Genomic DNA, 22,358 nt, shown 5'->3' on the forward strand with positions numbered 1-22,358 from the left:
GGCGGGATGTAAATTGCCAACAGCCACTCTGGAGAAGTGTACGGTGTGATCTGAAACATGTAATAAACACAGCTTAGAGAGCATAGGGCACTTCCACTCATGGGCGTATACATTGCGAAAACTGAAAATCCACAAGACACAGGCACCCCAAAGTGTAGGGCTGCTCTGTTTACAAGAACCTCCACTTCGGTACACCTTAAATAGCCCAGGAAGAAGTTGTGGTACTTATGCACAATGGAATATCCCTCAGCCATGAAATCAATGTCATAAGGCTAGTAGCAGCATGATGAGTGGATTTAGGTACGATGACTCTAAGTGAAATAAGTCACACAGAAAAAGACACTTATCCTAAGATATCACGTACAGAGGGAATGTCAAAATCGCTACCCTTGAACTGAATTACAAAACAGAACAGAGTCACACGTTTAGAAAACACACTATGGCTGCTTAAAGGGAAAGGTCAGGTGGGGTGATGCATAAAACAAGGGTTTGAAATTAGCTCAGATACCGTTCCATAAGCCAAATATGTAATAGACAAGACCTACTCCCTGCTCAGTGAACTGGACGCAACACCCCCTATTCACCGCACAAGAATATATCTGACTAGTAAGAATCTGAAAACCTATGTATTGATATCTCTCTGGAAGTGAATCAAGAGGGTGTAAAGCGGCATCAACACAGCAGTGAAAAGCAGCTAAACCCCATTATAAAAATAAATTACTTAAAAAAAAAACCCCTAAAACAAAGACAGTGACAGAGAGAGAAATTCTTACAAAATCCGTTCAGGGGCTCTGATGCAACCTGGATTGACCATATCTAGACCCACAGCTGGATGAGACATTAGGCTGGACACTCTTGGGGCTGAGAGGATTGGTGAGGTTGGGTGAGCAAACGCAGACCCTTTAAAGTAATACTGCGTGCTACCCATCCCATGGGTCCCAAATCTCCAGGTTCAAGGGCATCTTCCTACATCGAAAACATGCATGGGAAACCCAGAAGATGGTACACCGTGTGATCGGGAAAGGTTTCTAAAACCCACCTCACTTCTCCTCTCCTTGTGCTCGGGTTCGCCACTAAAGCCGCTTTACTAACAATCACCCTACTTGGAGAATCAGCAACGTTAACCTCCTGTTTCGTACAGGTTGCAATTTGTCCTGAGGATGAACGGGAAGAGGGGGAACCAATGAGAGACGAGCTCTCGGTGTTGGGACAGGCACAGATCACTCTATTTTCCCATCAGGAAGAAGAATGAACCACAGGCTCAGCCTGCACCTCCGGAACCAGAATAGGGCCTGAAGCAATCCTGCGCTTTTGCGGCCAGCTCCCAAACAAGCGAGTTGACAAATGGAGCTCAGGGGCACTGCAATTCACAAACCTGCAGAGTTATAAAGGATAACTCTCGTCCACAAATATATTGAGGGAAGGCAACGAAGAGGATTTGAAAGCAAGGCAGAACTGCAGGAAACAGATTTCAGGAGGTAGATTCGACTCGCCTTTAAAGCCCATGAAAAGCGGCAAAACGTCGACAATGATGCCCTTGGCCAAAAAGGGCGTATGCGTTTTTTCCTGAATATATTCAGGAAAAAACGCATACGCCCTTTTTGGCCAACCAAGCAAGCCGGAAAGGCAAATCGGCACTACAAAGAAGTCTCGCTTGCCATCGGTCAAAAGGGCCATGCTGAAAAAAGTGTAAAAACCAGAAATGCAGGACAGGCCATGGAGACATGGGAGCCTTGCTACGCTGATGGGCGGGATGTAAATTGCCAACAGCCACTCTGGAGAAGTGTACGGTGTGATCTGAAACATGTAATAAACACAGCTTAGAGAGCATAGGGCACTTCCACTCATGGGCGTATACATTGGGAAAACTGAAAATCCACAAGACACAGGCACCCCAAAGTGTAGGGCTGCTCTGTTTACAAGAACCTCCACTTCGGTACACCTTAAATAGCCCAGGAAGAAGTTGTGGTACTTATGCACAATGGAATATCCCTCAGCCATGAAATCAATGTCATAAGGCTAGTAGCAGCATGATGAGTGGATTTAGGTACGATGACTCTAAGTGAAATAAGTCACACAGAAAAAGACACTTATCCTAAGATATCACGTACAGAGGGAATGTCAAAATCGCTACCCTTGAACTGAATTACAAAACAGAACAGAGTCACACGTTTAGAAAACACACTATGGCTGCTTAAAGGGAAAGGTCAGGTGGGGTGATGCATAAAACAAGGGTTTGAAATTAGCTCAGATACCGTTCCATAAGCCAAATATGTAATAGACAGGACCTACTCCCTGCTCAGTGAACTGGACGCAACACCCCCTATTCACCGCACAAGAATATATCTGACTAGTAAGAATCTGAAAACCTATGTATTGATATCTCTCTGGAAGTGAATCAAGAGGGTGTAAAGCGGCATCAACACAGCAGTGAAAAGCAGCTAAACCCCATTATAAAAATAAATTACTTAAAAAAAAAACCCCTAAAACAAAGACAGTGACAGAGAGAGAAATTCTTACAAAATCCGTTCAGGGGCTCTGATGCAACCTGGATTGACCATATCTAGACCCACAGCTGGATGAGACATTAGGCTGGACACTCTTGGGGCTGAGAGGATTGGTGAGGTTGGGTGAGCAAACGCAGACCCTTTAAAGTAATACTGCGTGCTACCCATCCCATGGGTCCCAAATCTCCAGGTTCAAGGGCATCTTCCTACATCGAAAACATGCATGGGAAACCCAGAAGATGGTACACCGTGTGATCGGGAAAGGTTTCTAAAACCCACCTCACTTCTCCTCTCCTTGTGCTCGGGTTCGCCACTAAAGCCGCTTTACTAACAATCACCCTACTTGGAGAATCAGCACCGTTAACCTCCTGTTTCGTACAGGTTGCAATTTGTCCTGAGGATGAACGGGAAGAGGGGGAACCAATGAGAGACGAGCTCTCGGTGTTGGGACAGGCACAGGTCACTCTCTTTTCCCATCAGGAAGAAGAATGAACCACAGGCTCAGCCTGCCCCCCCGGAACCAGAATGGGGCCTGAAGCAATCCTGCGCTTTTGCGGCCAGCTCCCAAACAAGCGAGTTGACAAATGGAGCTCAGGGGCACTGCAATTCACAAACCTGCAGAGTTATAAAGGATAACTCTCGTCCACAAATGTATTGAGGGAAGGCAACGAAGAGGATTTGAAAGCAAGGCAGAATTGCAAGAAACAGATTTCAGGAGGTAGATTCGACTCGCCTTTAAAGCCCATGAAAAGTGGCAAAACGTCGACAATGATGCCCTTGGCCAAAAAGGGCGTATGCGTTTTTTCCTGAATATATTCAGGAAAAAACGCATACGCCCTTTTTGGCCAACCAAGCAAGCCGGAAAGGCAAATCGGCACTACAAAGAAGTCTCGCTTGCCATCGGTCAAAAGGGCCATGCTGAAAAAAGTGTAAAAACCAGAAATGCAGGACAGGCCATGGAGACATGGGAGCCTTGCTACGCTGATGGGCGGGATGTAAATTGCCAACAGCCACTCTGGAGAAGTGTACGGTGTGTCCTGAAACATGTAATAAACACAGCTTAGAGAGCATAGGGCACTTCCACTCATGGGCGTATACATTGCGAAAACTGAAAATCCACAAGACACAGGCACCCCAAAGTGTAGGGCTGCTCTGTTTACAAGAACCTCCACTTCGGTACACCTTAAATAGCCCAGGAAGAAGTTGTGGTACTTATGCACAATGGAATATCCCTCAGCCATGAAATCAATGTCATAAGGCTAGTAGCAGCATGATGAGTGGATTTAGGTACGATGACTCTAAGTGAAATAAGTCACACAGAAAAAGACACTTATCCTAAGATATCACGTACAGAGGGAATGTCAAAATCGCTACCCTTGAACTGAATTACAAAACAGAACAGAGTCACACGTTTAGAAAACACACTATGGCTGCTTAAAGGGAAAGGTCAGGTGGGGTGATGCATAAAACAAGGGTTTGAAATTAGCTCAGATACCGTTCCATAAGCCAAATATGTAATAGACAAGACCTACTCCCTGCTCAGTGAACTGGACGCAACACCCCCTATTCACCGCACAAGAATATATCTGACTAGTAAGAATCTGAAAACCTATGTATTGATATCTCTCTGGAAGTGAATCAAGAGGGTGTAAAGCGGCATCAACACAGCAGTGAAAAGCAGCTAAACCCCATTATAAAAATAAATTACTTAAAAAAAAAAACCCCTAAAACAAAGACAGTGACAGAGAGAGAAATTCTTACAAAATCCGTTCAGGGGCTCTGATGCAACCTGGATTGACCATATCTAGACCCACAGCTGGATGAGACATTAGGCTGGACACTCTTGGGGCTGAGAGGATTGGTGAGGTTGGGTGAGCAAACGCAGACCCTTTAAAGTAATACTGCGTGCTACCCATCCCATGGGTCCCAAATCTCCAGGTTCAAGGGCATCTTCCTACATCGAAAACATGCATGGGAAACCCAGAAGATGGTACACCGTGTGATCGGGAAAGGTTTCTAAAACCCACCTCACTTCTCCTCTCCTTGTGCTCGGGTTCGCCACTAAAGCCGCTTTACTAACAATCACCCTACTTGGAGAATCAGCAACGTTAACCTCCTGTTTCGTACAGGTTGCAATTTGTCCTGAGGATGAACGGGAAGAGGGGGAACCAATGAGAGACGAGCTCTCGGTGTTGGGACAGGCACAGATCACTCTATTTTCCCATCAGGAAGAAGAATGAACCACAGGCTCAGCCTGCACCTCCGGAACCAGAATAGGGCCTGAAGCAATCCTGCGCTTTTGCGGCCAGCTCCCAAACAAGCGAGTTGACAAATGGAGCTCAGGGGCACTGCAATTCACAAACCTGCAGAGTTATAAAGGATAACTCTCGTCCACAAATATATTGAGGGAAGGCAACGAAGAGGATTTGAAAGCAAGGCAGAACTGCAGGAAACAGATTTCAGGAGGTAGATTCGACTCGCCTTTAAAGCCCATGAAAAGCGGCAAAACGTCGACAATGATGCCCTTGGCCAAAAAGGGCGTATGCGTTTTTTCCTGAATATATTCAGGAAAAAACGCATACGCCCTTTTTGGCCAACCAAGCAAGCCGGAAAGGCAAATCGGCACTACAAAGAAGTCTCGCTTGCCATCGGTCAAAAGGGCCATGCTGAAAAAAGTGTAAAAACCAGAAATGCAGGACAGGCCATGGAGACATGGGAGCCTTGCTACGCTGATGGGCGGGATGTAAATTGCCAACAGCCACTCTGGAGAAGTGTACGGTGTGATCTGAAACATGTAATAAACACAGCTTAGAGAGCATAGGGCACTTCCACTCATGGGCGTATACATTGGGAAAACTGAAAATCCACAAGACACAGGCACCCCAAAGTGTAGGGCTGCTCTGTTTACAAGAACCTCCACTTCGGTACACCTTAAATAGCCCAGGAAGAAGTTGTGGTACTTATGCACAATGGAATATCCCTCAGCCATGAAATCAATGTCATAAGGCTAGTAGCAGCATGATGAGTGGATTTAGGTACGATGACTCTAAGTGAAATAAGTCACACAGAAAAAGACACTTATCCTAAGATATCACGTACAGAGGGAATGTCAAAATCGCTACCCTTGAACTGAATTACAAAACAGAACAGAGTCACACGTTTAGAAAACACACTATGGCTGCTTAAAGGGAAAGGTCAGGTGGGGTGATGCATAAAACAAGGGTTTGAAATTAGCTCAGATACCGTTCCATAAGCCAAATATGTAATAGACAGGACCTACTCCCTGTTCAGTGAACTGGACGCAACACCCCCTATTCACCGCACAAGAATATATCTGACTAGTAAGAATCTGAAAACCTATGTATTGATATCTCTCTGGAAGTGAATCAAGAGGGTGTAAAGCGGCATCAACACAGCAGTGAAAAGCAGCTAAACCCCATTATAAAAATAAATTACTTAAAAAAAAAACCCCTAAAACAAAGACAGTGACAGAGAGAGAAATTCTTACAAAATCCGTTCAGGGGCTCTGATGCAACCTGGATTGACCATATCTAGACCCACAGCTGGATGAGACATTAGGCTGGACACTCTTGGGGCTGAGAGGATTGGTGAGGTTGGGTGAGCAAACGCAGACCCTTTAAAGTAATACTGCGTGCTACCCATCCCATGGGTCCCAAATCTCCAGGTTCAAGGGCATCTTCCTACATCGAAAACATGCATGGGAAACCCAGAAGATGGTACACCGTGTGATCGGGAAAGGTTTCTAAAACCCACCTCACTTCTCCTCTCCTTGTGCTCGGGTTCGCCACTAAAGCCGCTTTACTAACAATCACCCTACTTGGAGAATCAGCACCGTTAACCTCCTGTTTCGTACAGGTTGCAATTTGTCCTGAGGATGAACGGGAAGAGGGGGAACCAATGAGAGACGAGCTCTCGGTGTTGGGACAGGCACAGGTCACTCTCTTTTCCCATCAGGAAGAAGAATGAACCACAGGCTCAGCCTGCCCCCCCGGAACCAGAATGGGGCCTGAAGCAATCCTGCGCTTTTGCGGCCAGCTCCCAAACAAGCGAGTTGACAAATGGAGCTCAGGGGCACTGCAATTCACAAACCTGCAGAGTTATAAAGGATAACTCTCGTCCACAAATGTATTGAGGGAAGGCAACGAAGAGGATTTGAAAGCAAGGCAGAATTGCAAGAAACAGATTTCAGGAGGTAGATTCGACTCGCCTTTAAAGCCCATGAAAAGTGGCAAAACGTCGACAATGATGCCCTTGGCCAAAAAGGGCGTATGCGTTTTTTCCTGAATATATTCAGGAAAAAACGCATACGCCCTTTTTGGCCAACCAAGCAAGCCGGAAAGGCAAATCGGCACTACAAAGAAGTCTCGCTTGCCATCGGTCAAAAGGGCCATGCTGAAAAAACTGTAAAAACCAGAAATGCAGGACAGGCCATGGAGACATGGGAGCCTTGCTACGCTGATGGGCGGGATGTAAATTGCCAACAGCCACTCTGGAGAAGTGTACGGTGTGATCTGAAACATGTAATAAACACAGCTTAGAGAGCATAGGGCACTTCCACTCATGGGCGTATACATTGCGAAAACTGAAAATCCACAAGACACAGGCACCCCAAAGTGTAGGGCTGCTCTGTTTACAAGAACCTCCACTTCGGTACACCTTAAATAGCCCAGGAAGAAGTTGTGGTACTTATGCACAATGGAATATCCCTCAGCCATGAAATCAATGTCATAAGGCTAGTAGCAGCATGATGAGTGGATTTAGGTACGATGACTCTAAGTGAAATAAGTCACACAGAAAAAGACACTTATCCTAAGATATCACGTACAGAGGGAATGTCAAAATCGCTACCCTTGAACTGAATTACAAAACAGAACAGAGTCACACGTTTAGAAAACACACTATGGCTGCTTAAAGGGAAAGGTCAGGTGGGGTGATGCATAAAACAAGGGTTTGAAATTAGCTCAGATACCGTTCCATAAGCCAAATATGTAATAGACAAGACCTACTCCCTGCTCAGTGAACTGGACGCAACACCCCCTATTCACCGCACAAGAATATATCTGACTAGTAAGAATCTGAAAACCTATGTATTGATATCTCTCTGGAAGTGAATCAAGAGGGTGTAAAGCGGCATCAACACAGCAGTGAAAAGCAGCTAAACCCCATTATAAAAATAAATTACTTAAAAAAAAAACCCCTAAAACAAAGACAGTGACAGAGAGAGAAATTCTTACAAAATCCGTTCAGGGGCTCTGATGCAACCTGGATTGACCATATCTAGACCCACAGCTGGATGAGACATTAGGCTGGACACTCTTGGGGCTGAGAGGATTGGTGAGGTTGGGTGAGCAAACGCAGACCCTTTAAAGTAATACTGCGTGCTACCCATCCCATGGGTCCCAAATCTCCAGGTTCAAGGGCATCTTCCTACATCGAAAACATGCATGGGAAACCCAGAAGATGGTACACCGTGTGATCGGGAAAGGTTTCTAAAACGCACCTCACTTCTCCTCTCCTTGTGCTCGGGTTCGCCATTCCAGCCGCTTTACTAACAATCTCCCTACTTGGAGAATCAGCACCGTTAACCTCCTGTTTCGTACAGGTTGCAATTTGTCCTGAGGATAAATGGAAAGAGGGGGAACCAATGAGAGACGAGCTCTCGGTGTTGGGACAGGCACAGATCACTCTATTTTCCCATCAGGAAGAAGAATGAACCACAGGCTCAGCCTGCACCTCCGGAACCAGAATAGGGCCTGAAGCAATCCTGCGCTTTTGCGGCCAGCTCCCAAACAAGCGAGTTGACAAATGGAGCTCAGGGGCACTGCAATTCACAAACCTGCAGAGTTATAAAGGATAACTCTCGTCCACAAATATATTGAGGGAAGGCAACGAAGAGGATTTGAAAGCAAGGCAGAACTGCAGGAAACAGATTTCAGGAGGTAGATTCGACTCGCCTTTAAAGCCCATGAAAAGCGGCAAAACGTCGACAATGATGCCCTTGGCCAAAAAGGGCGTATGCGTTTTTTCCTGAATATATTCAGGAAAAAACGCATACGCCCTTTTTGGCCAACCAAGCAAGCCGGAAAGGCAAATCGGCACTACAAAGAAGTCTCGCTTGCCATCGGTCAAAAGGGCCATGCTGAAAAAAGTGTAAAAACCAGAAATGCAGGACAGGCCATGGAGACATGGGAGCCTTGCTACGCTGATGGGCGGGATGTAAATTGCCAACAGCCACTCTGGAGAAGTGTACGGTGTGATCTGAAACATGTAATAAACACAGCTTAGAGAGCATAGGGCACTTCCACTCATGGGCGTATACATTGCGAAAACTGAAAATCCACAAGACACAGGGACCCCAAAGTGTAGGGCTGCTCTGTTTACAAGAACCTCCACTTCGGTACACCTTAAATAGCCCAGGAAGAAGTTGTGGTACTTATGCACAATGGAATATCCCTCAGCCATGAAATCAATGTCATAAGGCTAGTAGCAGCATGATGAGTGGATTTAGGTACGATGACTCTAAGTGAAATAAGTCACACAGAAAAAGACACTTATCCTAAGATATCACGTACAGAGGGAATGTCAAAATCGCTACCCTTGAACTGAATTACAAAACAGAACAGAGTCACACGTTTAGAAAACACACTATGGCTGCTTAAAGGGAAAGGTCAGGTGGGGTGATGCATAAAACAAGGGTTTGAAATTAGCTCAGATACCGTTCCATAAGCCAAATATGTAATAGACAGGACCTACTCCCTGCTCAGTGAACTGGACGCAACACCCCCTATTCACCGCACAAGAATATATCTGACTAGTAAGAATCTGAAAACCTATGTATTGATATCTCTCTGGAAGTGAATCAAGAGGGTGTAAAGCGGCATCAACACAGCAGTGAAAAGCAGCTAAACCCCATTATAAAAATAAATTACTTAAAAAAAAAACCCCTAAAACAAAGACAGTGACAGAGAGAGAAATTCTTACAAAATCCGTTCAGGGGCTCTGATGCAACCTGGATTGACCATATCTAGACCCACAGCTGGATGAGACATTAGGCTGGACACTCTTGGGGCTGAGAGGATTGGTGAGGTTGGGTGAGCAAACGCAGACCCTTTAAAGTAATACTGCGTGCTACCCATCCCATGGGTCCCAAATCTCCAGGTTCAAGGGCATCTTCCTACATCGAAAACATGCATGGGAAACCCAGAAGATGGTACACCGTGTGATCGGGAAAGGTTTCTAAAACCCACCTCACTTCTCCTCTCCTTGTGCTCGGGTTCGCCACTAAAGCCGCTTTACTAACAATCACCCTACTTGGAGAATCAGCACCGTTAACCTCCTGTTTCGTACAGGTTGCAATTTGTCCTGAGGATGAACGGGAAGAGGGGGAACCAATGAGAGACGAGCTCTCGGTGTTGGGACAGGCACAGGTCACTCTCTTTTCCCATCAGGAAGAAGAATGAACCACAGGCTCAGCCTGCCCCCCCGGAACCAGAATGGGGCCTGAAGCAATCCTGCGCTTTTGCGGCCAGCTCCCAAACAAGCGAGTTGACAAATGGAGCTCAGGGGCACTGCAATTCACAAACCTGCAGAGTTATAAAGGATAACTCTCGTCCACAAATGTATTGAGGGAAGGCAACGAAGAGGATTTGAAAGCAAGGCAGAATTGCAAGAAACAGATTTCAGGAGGTAGATTCGACTCGCCTTTAAAGCCCATGAAAAGTGGCAAAACGTCGACAATGATGCCCTTGGCCAAAAAGGGCGTATGCGTTTTTTCCTGAATATATTCAGGAAAAAACGCATACGCCCTTTTTGGCCAACCAAGCAAGCCGGAAAGGCAAATCGGCACTACAAAGAAGTCTCGCTTGCCATCGGTCAAAAGGGCCATGCTGAAAAAAGTGTAAAAACCAGAAATGCAGGACAGGCCATGGAGACATGGGAGCCTTGCTACGCTGATGGGCGGGATGTAAATTGCCAACAGCCACTCTGGAGAAGTGTACGGTGTGATCTGAAACATGTAATAAACACAGCTTAGAGAGCATAGGGCACTTCCACTCATGGGCGTATACATTGGGAAAACTGAAAATCCACAAGACACAGGCACCCCAAAGTGTAGGGCTGCTCTGTTTACAAGAACCTCCACTTCGGTACACCTTAAATAGCCCAGGAAGAAGTTGTGGTACTTATGCACAATGGAATATCCCTCAGCCATGAAATCAATGTCATAAGGCTAGTAGCAGCATGATGAGTGGATTTAGGTACGATGACTCTAAGTGAAATAAGTCACACAGAAAAAGACACTTATCCTAAGATATCACGTACAGAGGGAATGTCAAAATCGCTACCCTTGAACTGAATTACAAAACAGAACAGAGTCACACGTTTAGAAAACACACTATGGCTGCTTAAAGGGAAAGGTCAGGTGGGGTGATGCATAAAACAAGGGTTTGAAATTAGCTCAGATACCGTTCCATAAGCCAAATATGTAATAGACAGGACCTACTCCCTGCTCAGTGAACTGGACGCAACACCCCCTATTCACCGCACAAGAATATATCTGACTAGTAAGAATCTGAAAACCTATGTATTGATATCTCTCTGGAAGTGAATCAAGAGGGTGTAAAGCGGCATCAACACAGCAGTGAAAAGCAGCTAAACCCCATTATAAAAATAAATTACTTAAAAAAAAAACCCCTAAAACAAAGACAGTGACAGAGAGAGAAATTCTTACAAAATCCGTTCAGGGGCTCTGATGCAACCTGGATTGACCATATCTAGACCCACAGCTGGATGAGACATTAGGCTGGACACTCTTGGGGCTGAGAGGATTGGTGAGGTTGGGTGAGCAAACGCAGACCCTTTAAAGTAATACTGCGTGCTACCCATCCCATGGGTCCCAAATCTCCAGGTTCAAGGGCATCTTCCTACATCGAAAACATGCATGGGAAACCCAGAAGATGGTACACCGTGTGATCGGGAAAGGTTTCTAAAACCCACCTCACTTCTCCTCTCCTTGTGCTCGGGTTCGCCACTAAAGCCGCTTTACTAACAATCACCCTACTTGGAGAATCAGCACCGTTAACCTCCTGTTTCGTACAGGTTGCAATTTGTCCTGAGGATGAACGGGAAGAGGGGGAACCAATGAGAGACGAGCTCTCGGTGTTGGGACAGGCACAGGTCACTCTCTTTTCCCATCAGGAAGAAGAATGAACCACAGGCTCAGCCTGCCCCCCCGGAACCAGAATGGGGCCTGAAGCAATCCTGCGCTTTTGCGGCCAGCTCCCAAACAAGCGAGTTGACAAATGGAGCTCAGGGGCACTGCAATTCACAAACCTGCAGAGTTATAAAGGATAACTCTCGTCCACAAATGTATTGAGGGAAGGCAACGAAGAGGATTTGAAAGCAAGGCAGAATTGCAAGAAACAGATTTCAGGAGGTAGATTCGACTCGCCTTTAAAGCCCATGAAAAGTGGCAAAACGTCGACAATGATGCCCTTGGCCAAAAAGGGCGTATGCGTTTTTTCCTGAATATATTCAGGAAAAAACGCATACGCCCTTTTTGGCCAACCAAGCAAGCCGGAAAGGCAAATCGGCACTACAAAGAAGTCTCGCTTGCCATCGGTCAAAAGGGCCATGCTGAAAAAAGTGTAAAAACCAGAAATGCAGGACAGGCCATGGAGACATGGGAGCCTTGCTACGCTGATGGGCGGGATGTAAATTGCCAACAGCCACTCTGGAGAAGTGTACGGTGTGTCCTGAAACATGTAATAAACACAGCTTAGAGAGCATAGGGCACTTCCACTCATGGGCGTATACATTGCGAAAACTGAAAATCCACAAGACACAGGCACCCCAAAGTGTAGGGCTGCTCTGTTTACAAGAACCTCCACTTCGGTACACCTTAAATAGCCCAGGAAGAAGTTGTGGTACTTATGCACAATGGAATATCCCTCAGCCATGAAATCAATGTCATAAGGCTAGTAGCAGCATGATGAGTGGATTTAGGTACGATGACTCTAAGTGAAATAAGTCACACAGAAAAAGACACTTATCCTAAGATATCACGTACAGAGGGAATGTCAAAATCGCTACCCTTGAACTGAATTACAAAACAGAACAGAGTCACACGTTTAGAAAACACACTATGGCTGCTTAAAGGGAAAGGTCAGGTGGGGTGATGCATAAAACAAGGGTTTGAAATTAGCTCAGATACCGTTCCATAAGCCAAATATGTAATAGACAAGACCTACTCCCTGCTCAGTGAACTGGACGCAACACCCCCTATTCACCGCACAAGAATATATCTGACTAGTAAGAATCTGAAAACCTATGTATTGATATCTCTCTGGAAGTGAATCAAGAGGGTGTAAAGCGGCATCAACACAGCAGTGAAAAGCAGCTAAACCCCATTATAAAAATAAATTACTTAAAAAAAAAACCCCTAAAACAAAGACAGTGACAGAGAGAGAAATTCTTACAAAATCCGTTCAGGGGCTCTGATGCAACCTGGATTGACCATATCTAGACCCACAGCTGGATGAGACATTAGGCTGGACACTCTTGGGGCTGAGAGGATTGGTGAGGTTGGGTGAGCAAACGCAGACCCTTTAAAGTAATACTGCGTGCTACCCATCCCATGGGTCCCAAATCTCCAGGTTCAAGGGCATCTTCCTACATCGAAAACATGCATGGGAAACCCAGAAGATGGTACACCGTGTGATCGGGAAAGGTTTCTAAAACGCACCTCACTTCTCCTCTCCTTGTGCTCGGGTTCGCCATTCCAGCCGCTTTACTAACAATCTCCCTACTTGGAGAATCAGCACCGTTAACCTCCTGTTTCGTACAGGTTGCAATTTGTCCTGAGGATAAATGGAAAGAGGGGGAACCAATGAGAGACGAGCTCTCGGTGTTGGGACAGGCACAGATCACTCTATTTTCCCATCAGGAAGAAGAATGAACCACAGGCTCAGCCTGCACCTCCGGAACCAGAATAGGGCCTGAAGCAATCCTGCGCTTTTGCGGCCAGCTCCCAAACAAGCGAGTTGACAAATGGAGCTCAGGGGCACTGCAATTCACAAACCTGCAGAGTTATAAAGGATAACTCTCGTCCACAAATATATTGAGGGAAGGCAACGAAGAGGATTTGAAAGCAAGGCAGAACTGCAGGAAACAGATTTCAGGAGGTAGATTCGACTCGCCTTTAAAGCCCATGAAAAGCGGCAAAACGTCGACAATGATGCCCTTGGCCAAAAAGGGCGTATGCGTTTTTTCCTGAATATATTCAGGAAAAAACGCATACGCCCTTTTTGGCCAACCAAGCAAGCCGGAAAGGCAAATCGGCACTACAAAGAAGTCTCGCTTGCCATCGGTCAAAAGGGCCATGCTGAAAAAAGTGTAAAAACCAGAAATGCAGGACAGGCCATGGAGACATGGGAGCCTTGCTACGCTGATGGGCGGGATGTAAATTGCCAACAGCCACTCTGGAGAAGTGTACGGTGTGATCTGAAACATGTAATAAACACAGCTTAGAGAGCATAGGGCACTTCCACTCATGGGCGTATACATTGGGAAAACTGAAAATCCACAAGACACAGGCACCCCAAAGTGTAGGGCTGCTCTGTTTACAAGAACCTCCACTTCGGTACACCTTAAATAGCCCAGGAAGAAGTTGTGGTACTTATGCACAATGGAATATCCCTCAGCCATGAAATCAATGTCATAAGGCTAGTAGCAGCATGATGAGTGGATTTAGGTACGATGACTCTAAGTGAAATAAGTCACACAGAAAAAGACACTTATCCTAAGATATCACGTACAGAGGGAATGTCAAAATCGCTACCCTTGAACTGAATTACAAAACAGAACAGAGTCACACGTTTAGAAAACACACTATGGCTGCTTAAAGGGAAAGGTCAGGTGGGGTGATGCATAAAACAAGGGTTTGAAATTAGCTCAGATACCGTTCCATAAGCCAAATATGTAATAGACAGGACCTACTCCCTGCTCAGTGAACTGGACGCAACACCCCCTATTCACCGCACAAGAATATATCTGACTAGTAAGAATCTGAAAACCTATGTATTGATATCTCTCTGGAAGTGAATCAAGAGGGTGTAAAGCGGCATCAACACAGCAGTGAAAAGCAGCTAAACCCCATTATAAAAATAAATTACTTAAAAAAAAAACCCCTAAAACAAAGACAGTGACAGAGAGAGAAATTCTTACAAAATCCGTTCAGGGGCTCTGATGCAACCTGGATTGACCATATCTAGACCCACAGCTGGATGAGACATTAGGCTGGACACTCTTGGGGCTGAGAGGATTGGTGAGGTTGGGTGAGCAAACGCAGACCCTTTAAAGTAATACTGCGTGCTACCCATCCCATGGGTCCCAAATCTCCAGGTTCAAGGGCATCTTCCTACATCGAAAACATGCATGGGAAACCCAGAAGATGGTACACCGTGTGATCGGGAAAGGTTTCTAAAACCCACCTCACTTCTCCTCTCCTTGTGCTCGGGTTCGCCACTAAAGCCGCTTTACTAACAATCACCCTACTTGGAGAATCAGCACCGTTAACCTCCTGTTTCGTACAGGTTGCAATTTGTCCTGAGGATGAACGGGAAGAGGGGGAACCAATGAGAGACGAGCTCTCGGTGTTGGGACAGGCACAGGTCACTCTCTTTTCCCATCAGGAAGAAGAATGAACCACAGGCTCAGCCTGCCCCCCCGGAACCAGAATGGGGCCTGAAGCAATCCTGCGCTTTTGCGGCCAGCTCCCAAACAAGCGAGTTGACAAATGGAGCTCAGGGGCACTGCAATTCACAAACCTGCAGAGTTATAAAGGATAACTCTCGTCCACAAATGTATTGAGGGAAGGCAACGAAGAGGATTTGAAAGCAAGGCAGAATTGCAAGAAACAGATTTCAGGAGGTAGATTCGACTCGCCTTTAAAGCCCATGAAAAGTGGCAAAACGTCGACAATGATGCCCTTGGCCAAAAAGGGCGTATGCGTTTTTTCCTGAATATATTCAGGAAAAAACGCATACGCCCTTTTTGGCCAACCAAGCAAGCCGGAAAGGCAAATCGGCACTACAAAGAAGTCTCGCTTGCCATCGGTCAAAAGGGCCATGCTGAAAAAAGTGTAAAAACCAGAAATGCAGGACAGGCCATGGAGACATGGGAGCCTTGCTACGCTGATGGGCGGGATGTAAATTGCCAACAGCCACTCTGGAGAAGTGTACGGTGTGATCTGAAACATGTAATAAACACAGCTTAGAGAGCATAGGGCACTTCCACTCATGGGCGTATACATTGGGAAAACTGAAAATCCACAAGACACAGGCACCCCAAAGTGTAGGGCTGCTCTGTTTACAAGAACCTCCACTTCGGTACACCTTAAATAGCCCAGGAAGAAGTTGTGGTACTTATGCACAATGGAATATCCCTCAGCCATGAAATCAATGTCATAAGGCTAGTAGCAGCATGATGAGTGGATTTAGGTACGATGACTCTAAGTGAAATAAGTCACACAGAAAAAGACACTTATCCTAAGATATCACGTACAGAGGGAATGTCAAAATCGCTACCCTTGAACTGAATTACAAAACAGAACAGAGTCACACGTTTAGAAAACACACTATGGCTGCTTAAAGGGAAAGGTCAGGTGGGGTGATGCATAAAACAAGGGTTTGAAATTAGCTCAGATACCGTTCCATAAGCCAAATATGTAATAGACAGGACCTACTCCCTGCTCAGTGAACTGGACGCAACACCCCCTATTCACCGCACAAGAATATATCTGACTAGTAAGAATCTGAAAACCTATGTATTGATATCTCTCTGGAAGTGAATCAAGAGGGTGTAAAGCGGCATCAACACAGCAGTGAAAAGCAGCTAAACCCCATTATAAAAATAAATTACTTAAAAAAAAAACCCCTAAAACAAAGACAGTGACAGAGAGAGAAATTCTTACAAAATCCGTTCAGGGGCTCTGATGCAACCTGGATTGACCATATCTAGACCCACAGCTGGATGAGACATTAGGCTGGACACTCTTGGGGCTGAGAGGATTGGTGAGGTTGGGTGAGCAAACGCAGACCCTTTAAAGTAATACTGCGTGCTACCCATCCCATGGGTCCCAAATCTCCAGGTTCAAGGGCATCTTCCTACATCGAAAACATGCATGGGAAACCCAGAAGATGGTACACCGTGTGATCGGGAAAGGTTTCTAAAACCCACCTCACTTCTCCTCTCCTTGTGCTCGGGTTCGCCACTAAAGCCGCTTTACTAACAATCACCCTACTTGGAGAATCAGCACCGTTAACCTCCTGTTTCGTACAGGTTGCAATTTGTCCTGAGGATGAACGGGAAGAGGGGGAACCAATGAGAGACGAGCTCTCGGTGTTGGGACAGGCACAGGTCACTCTCTTTTCCCATCAGGAAGAAGAATGAACCACAGGCTCAGCCTGCCCCCCCGGAACCAGAATGGGGCCTGAAGCAATCCTGCGCTTTTGCGGCCAGCTCCCAAACAAGCGAGTTGACAAATGGAGCTCAGGGGCACTGCAATTCACAAACCTGCAGAGTTATAAAGGATAACTCTCGTCCACAAATGTATTGAGGGAAGGCAACGAAGAGGATTTGAAAGCAAGGCAGAATTGCAAGAAACAGATTTCAGGAGGTAGATTCGACTCGCCTTTAAAGCCCATGAAAAGTGGCAAAACGTCGACAATGATGCCCTTGGCCAAAAAGGGCGTATGCGTTTTTTCCTGAATATATTCAGGAAAAAACGCATACGCCCTTTTTGGCCAACCAAGCAAGCCGGAAAGGCAAATCGGCACTACAAAGAAGTCTCGCTTGCCATCGGTCAAAAGGGCCATGCTGAAAAAAGTGTAAAAACCAGAAATGCAGGACAGGCCATGGAGACATGGGAGCCTTGCTACGCTGATGGGCGGGATGTAAATTGCCAACAGCCACTCTGGAGAAGTGTACGGTGTGTCCTGAAACATGTAATAAACACAGCTTAGAGAGCATAGGGCACTTCCACTCATGGGCGTATACATTGCGAAAACTGAAAATCCACAAGACACAGGCACCCCAAAGTGTAGGGCTGCTCTGTTTACAAGAACCTCCACTTCGGTACACCTTAAATAGCCCAGGAAGAAGTTGTGGTACTTATGCACAATGGAATATCCCTCAGCCATGAAATCAATGTCATAAGGCTAGTAGCAGCATGATGAGTGGATTTAGGTACGATGACTCTAAGTGAAATAAGTCACACAGAAAAAGACACTTATCCTAAGATATCACGTACAGAGGGAATGTCAAAATCGCTACCCTTGAACTGAATTACAAAACAGAACAGAGTCACACGTTTAGAAAACACACTATGGCTGCTTAAAGGGAAAGGTCAGGTGGGGTGATGCATAAAACAAGGGTTTGAAATTAGCTCAGATACCGTTCCATAAGCCAAATATGTAATAGACAAGACCTACTCCCTGCTCAGTGAACTGGACGCAACACCCCCTATTCACCGCACAAGAATATATCTGACTAGTAAGAATCTGAAAACCTATGTATTGATATCTCTCTGGAAGTGAATCAAGAGGGTGTAAAGCGGCATCAACACAGCAGTGAAAAGCAGCTAAACCCCATTATAAAAATAAATTACTTAAAAAAAAAACCCCTAAAACAAAGACAGTGACAGAGAGAGAAATTCTTACAAAATCCGTTCAGGGGCTCTGATGCAACCTGGATTGACCATATCTAGACCCACAGCTGGATGAGACATTAGGCTGGACACTCTTGGGGCTGAGAGGATTGGTGAGGTTGGGTGAGCAAACGCAGACCCTTTAAAGTAATACTGCGTGCTACCCATCCCATGGGTCCCAAATCTCCAGGTTCAAGGGCATCTTCCTACATCGAAAACATGCATGGGAAACCCAGAAGATGGTACACCGTGTGATCGGGAAAGGTTTCTAAAACGCACCTCACTTCTCCTCTCCTTGTGCTCGGGTTCGCCATTCCAGCCGCTTTACTAACAATCTCCCTACTTGGAGAATCAGCACCGTTAACCTCCTGTTTCGTACAGGTTGCAATTTGTCCTGAGGATAAATGGAAAGAGGGGGAACCAATGAGAGACGAGCTCTCGGTGTTGGGACAGGCACAGATCACTCTATTTTCCCATCAGGAAGAAGAATGAACCACAGGCTCAGCCTGCACCTCCGGAACCAGAATAGGGCCTGAAGCAATCCTGCGCTTTTGCGGCCAGCTCCCAAACAATCGAGTTGACAAATGGAGCTCAGGGGCACTGCAATTCACAAACCTGCAGAGTTATAAAGGATAACTCTCTTCCACAAATGTATTGAGGGAAGGCAACGAAGAGGATTTGAAAGCAAGGCAGAATTGCAAGAAACAGATTTCAGTAGGTAGATTCGACTCGCCTTTAAAGCCCATGAAAAGCGGCAAAACGTCGACAATGATGCCCTTGGCCAAAAAGGGCGTATGCGTTTTTTCCTGAATATATTCAGGAAAAAACGCATACGCCCTTTTTGGCCAACCAAGCAAGCCGGAAAGGCAAATCGGCACTACAAAGAAGTCTCGCTTGCCATCGGTCAAAAGGGCCATGCTGAAAAAAGTGTAAAAACCAGAAATGCAGGACAGGCCATGGAGACATGGGAGCCTTGCTACGCTGATGGGCGGGATGTAAATTGCCAACAGCCACTCTGGAGAAGTGTACGGTGTGTCCTGAAACATGTAATAAACACAGCTTAGAGAGCATAGGGCACTTCCACTCATGGGCGTATACATTGCGAAAACTGAAAATCCACAAGACACAGGCACCCCAAAGTGTAGGGCTGCTCTGTTTACAAGAACCTCCACTTCGGTACACCTTAAATAGCCCAGGAAGAAGTTGTGGTACTTATGCACAATGGAATATCCCTCAGCCATGAAATCAATGTCATAAGGCTAGTAGCAGCATGATGAGTGGATTTAGGTACGATGACTCTAAGTGAAATAAGTCACACAGAAAAAGACACTTATCCTAAGATATCACGTACAGAGGGAATGTCAAAATCGCTACCCTTGAACTGAATTACAAAACAGAACAGAGTCACACGTTTAGAAAACACACTATGGCTGCTTAAAGGGAAAGGTCAGGTGGGGTGATGCATAAAACAAGGGTTTGAAATTAGCTCAGATACCGTTCCATAAGCCAAATATGTAATAGACAAGACCTACTCCCTGCTCAGTGAACTGGACGCAACACCCCCTATTCACCGCACAAGAATATATCTGACTAGTAAGAATCTGAAAACCTATGTATTGATATCTCTCTGGAAGTGAATCAAGAGGGTGTAAAGCGGCATCAACACAGCAGTGAAAAGCAGCTAAACCCCATTATAAAAATAAATTACTTAAAAAAAAACCCCTAAAACAAAGACAGTGACAGAGAGAGAAATTCTTACAAAATCCGTTCAGGGGCTCTCATGCAACCTGGATTGACCATATCTAGACCCACAGCTGGATGAGACATTAGGCTGGACACTCTTGGGGCTGAGAGGATTGGTGAGGTTGAGTGAGCAAACGCAGACCCTTTAAAGTAATACTGCGTGCTACCCATCCCATGGGTCCCAAATCTCCAGGTTCAAGGGCATCTTCCTACAACGAAAACATGCATGGGAAACCCAGAAGATGGTACACCGTGTGATCGGGAAAGGTTTCTAAAACGCACCTCACTTCTCCTCTCCTTGTGCTCGGGTTCGCCATTCCAGCCGCTTTACTAACAATCTCCCTACTTGGAGAATCAGCACCGTTAACCTCCTGTTTCGTACAGGTTGCAATTTGTCCTGAGGATGAACGGGAAGAGGGGGAACCAATGAGAGACGAGCTCTCGGTGTTGGGACAGGCACAGGTCACTCTCTTTTCCCATCAGGAAGAAGAATGAACCACAGGCTCAGCCTGCCCCCCCGGAACCAGAATGGGGCCTGAAGCAATCCTGCGCTTTTGCGGCCAGCTCCCAAGCAAGCGAGTTGACAAATGGAGCTCAGGGGCACTGCAATTCACAAACCTGCAGAGTTATAAAGGATAACTCTCGTCCACAAATGTATTGAGGGAAGGCAACGAAGAGGATTTGAAAGCAAGGCAGAATTGCAGGAAACAGATTTCAGGAGGTAGATTCGACTCGCCTTTAAAGCCCATGAAAAGCGGCAAAACGTCGACAATGATGCCCTTGGCCAAAAAGGGCGTATGCGTTTTTTCCTGAATATATTCAGGAAAAAACGCATACGCCCTTTTTGGCCAACCAAGCAAGCCGGAAAGGCAAATCGGCACTACAAAGAAGTCTCGCTTGCCATCGGTCAAAAGGGCCATGCTGAAAAAAGTGTAAAAACCAGAAATGCAGGACAGGCCATGGAGACATGGGAGCCTTGCTACGCTGATGGGCGGGATGTAAATTGCCAACAGCCACTCTGGAGAAGTGTACGGTGTGATCTGAAACATGTAATAAACACAGCTTAGAGAGCATAGGGCACTTCCACTCATGGGCGTATACATTGCGAAAACTGAAAATCCACAAGACACAGGGACCCCAAAGTGTAGGGCTGCTCTGTTTACAAGAACCTCCACTTCGGTACACCTTAAATAGCCCAGGAAGAAGTTGTGGTACTTATGCACAATGGAATATCCCTCAGCCATGAAATCAATGTCATAAGGCTAGTAGCAGCATGATGAGTGGATTTAGGTACGATGACTCTAAGTGAAATAAGTCACACAGAAAAAGACACTTATCCTAAGATATCACGTACAGAGGGAATGTCAAAATCGCTACCCTTGAACTGAATTACAAAACAGAACAGAGTCACACGTTTAGAAAACACACTATGGCTGCTTAAAGGGAAAGGTCAGGTGGGGTGATGCATAAAACAAGGGTTTGAAATTAGCACAGATACCGTTCCATCAGCCAAATATGTAATAGACAAGACCTACTCCCTGCTCAGTGAACTGGACGCAACACCCCCTATTCACCGCACAAGAATATATCTGACTAGTAAGAATCTGAAAACCTATGTATTGATATCTCTCTGGAAGTGAATCAAGAGGGTGTAAAGCGGCATCAACACAGCAGTGAAAAGCAGCTAAACCCCATTATAAAAATAAATTACTTAAAAAAAAACCCCTAAAACAAAGACAGTGACAGAGAGAGAAATTCTTACAAAATCCGTTCAGGGGCTCTCATGCAACCTGGATTGACCATATCTAGACCCACAGCTGGATGAGACATTAGGCTGGACACTCTTGGGGCTGAGAGGATTGGTGAGGTTGAGTGAGCAAACGCAGACCCTTTAAAGTAATACTGCGTGCTACCCATCCCATGGGTCCCAAATCTCCAGGTTCAAGGGCATCTTCCTACAACGAAAACATGCATGGGAAACCCAGAAGATGGTACACCGTGTGATCGGGAAAGGTTTCTAAAACGCACCTCACTTCTCCTCTCCTTGTGCTCGGGTTCGCCATTCCAGCCGCTTTACTAACAATCTCCCTACTTGGAGAATCAGCACCGTTAACCTCCTGTTTCGTACAGGTTGCAATTTGTCCTGAGGATGAACGGGAAGAGGGGGAACCAATGAGAGACGAGCTCTCGGTGTTGGGACAGGCACAGGTCACTCTCTTTTCCCATCAGGAAGAAGAATGAACCACAGGCTCAGCCTGCCCCCCCGGAACCAGAATGGGGCCTGAAGCAATCCTGCGCTTTTGCGGCCAGCTCCCAAGCAAGTGAGTTGACAAATGGAGCTCAGGGGCACTGCAATTCACAAACCTGCAGAGTTATAAAGGATA

Source organism: Eubalaena glacialis, chromosome 5 (assembly GCF_028564815.1).
Source record: "Eubalaena glacialis isolate mEubGla1 chromosome 5, mEubGla1.1.hap2.+ XY, whole genome shotgun sequence".
Lineage (NCBI taxonomy): Eukaryota > Metazoa > Chordata > Mammalia > Artiodactyla > Balaenidae > Eubalaena > Eubalaena glacialis.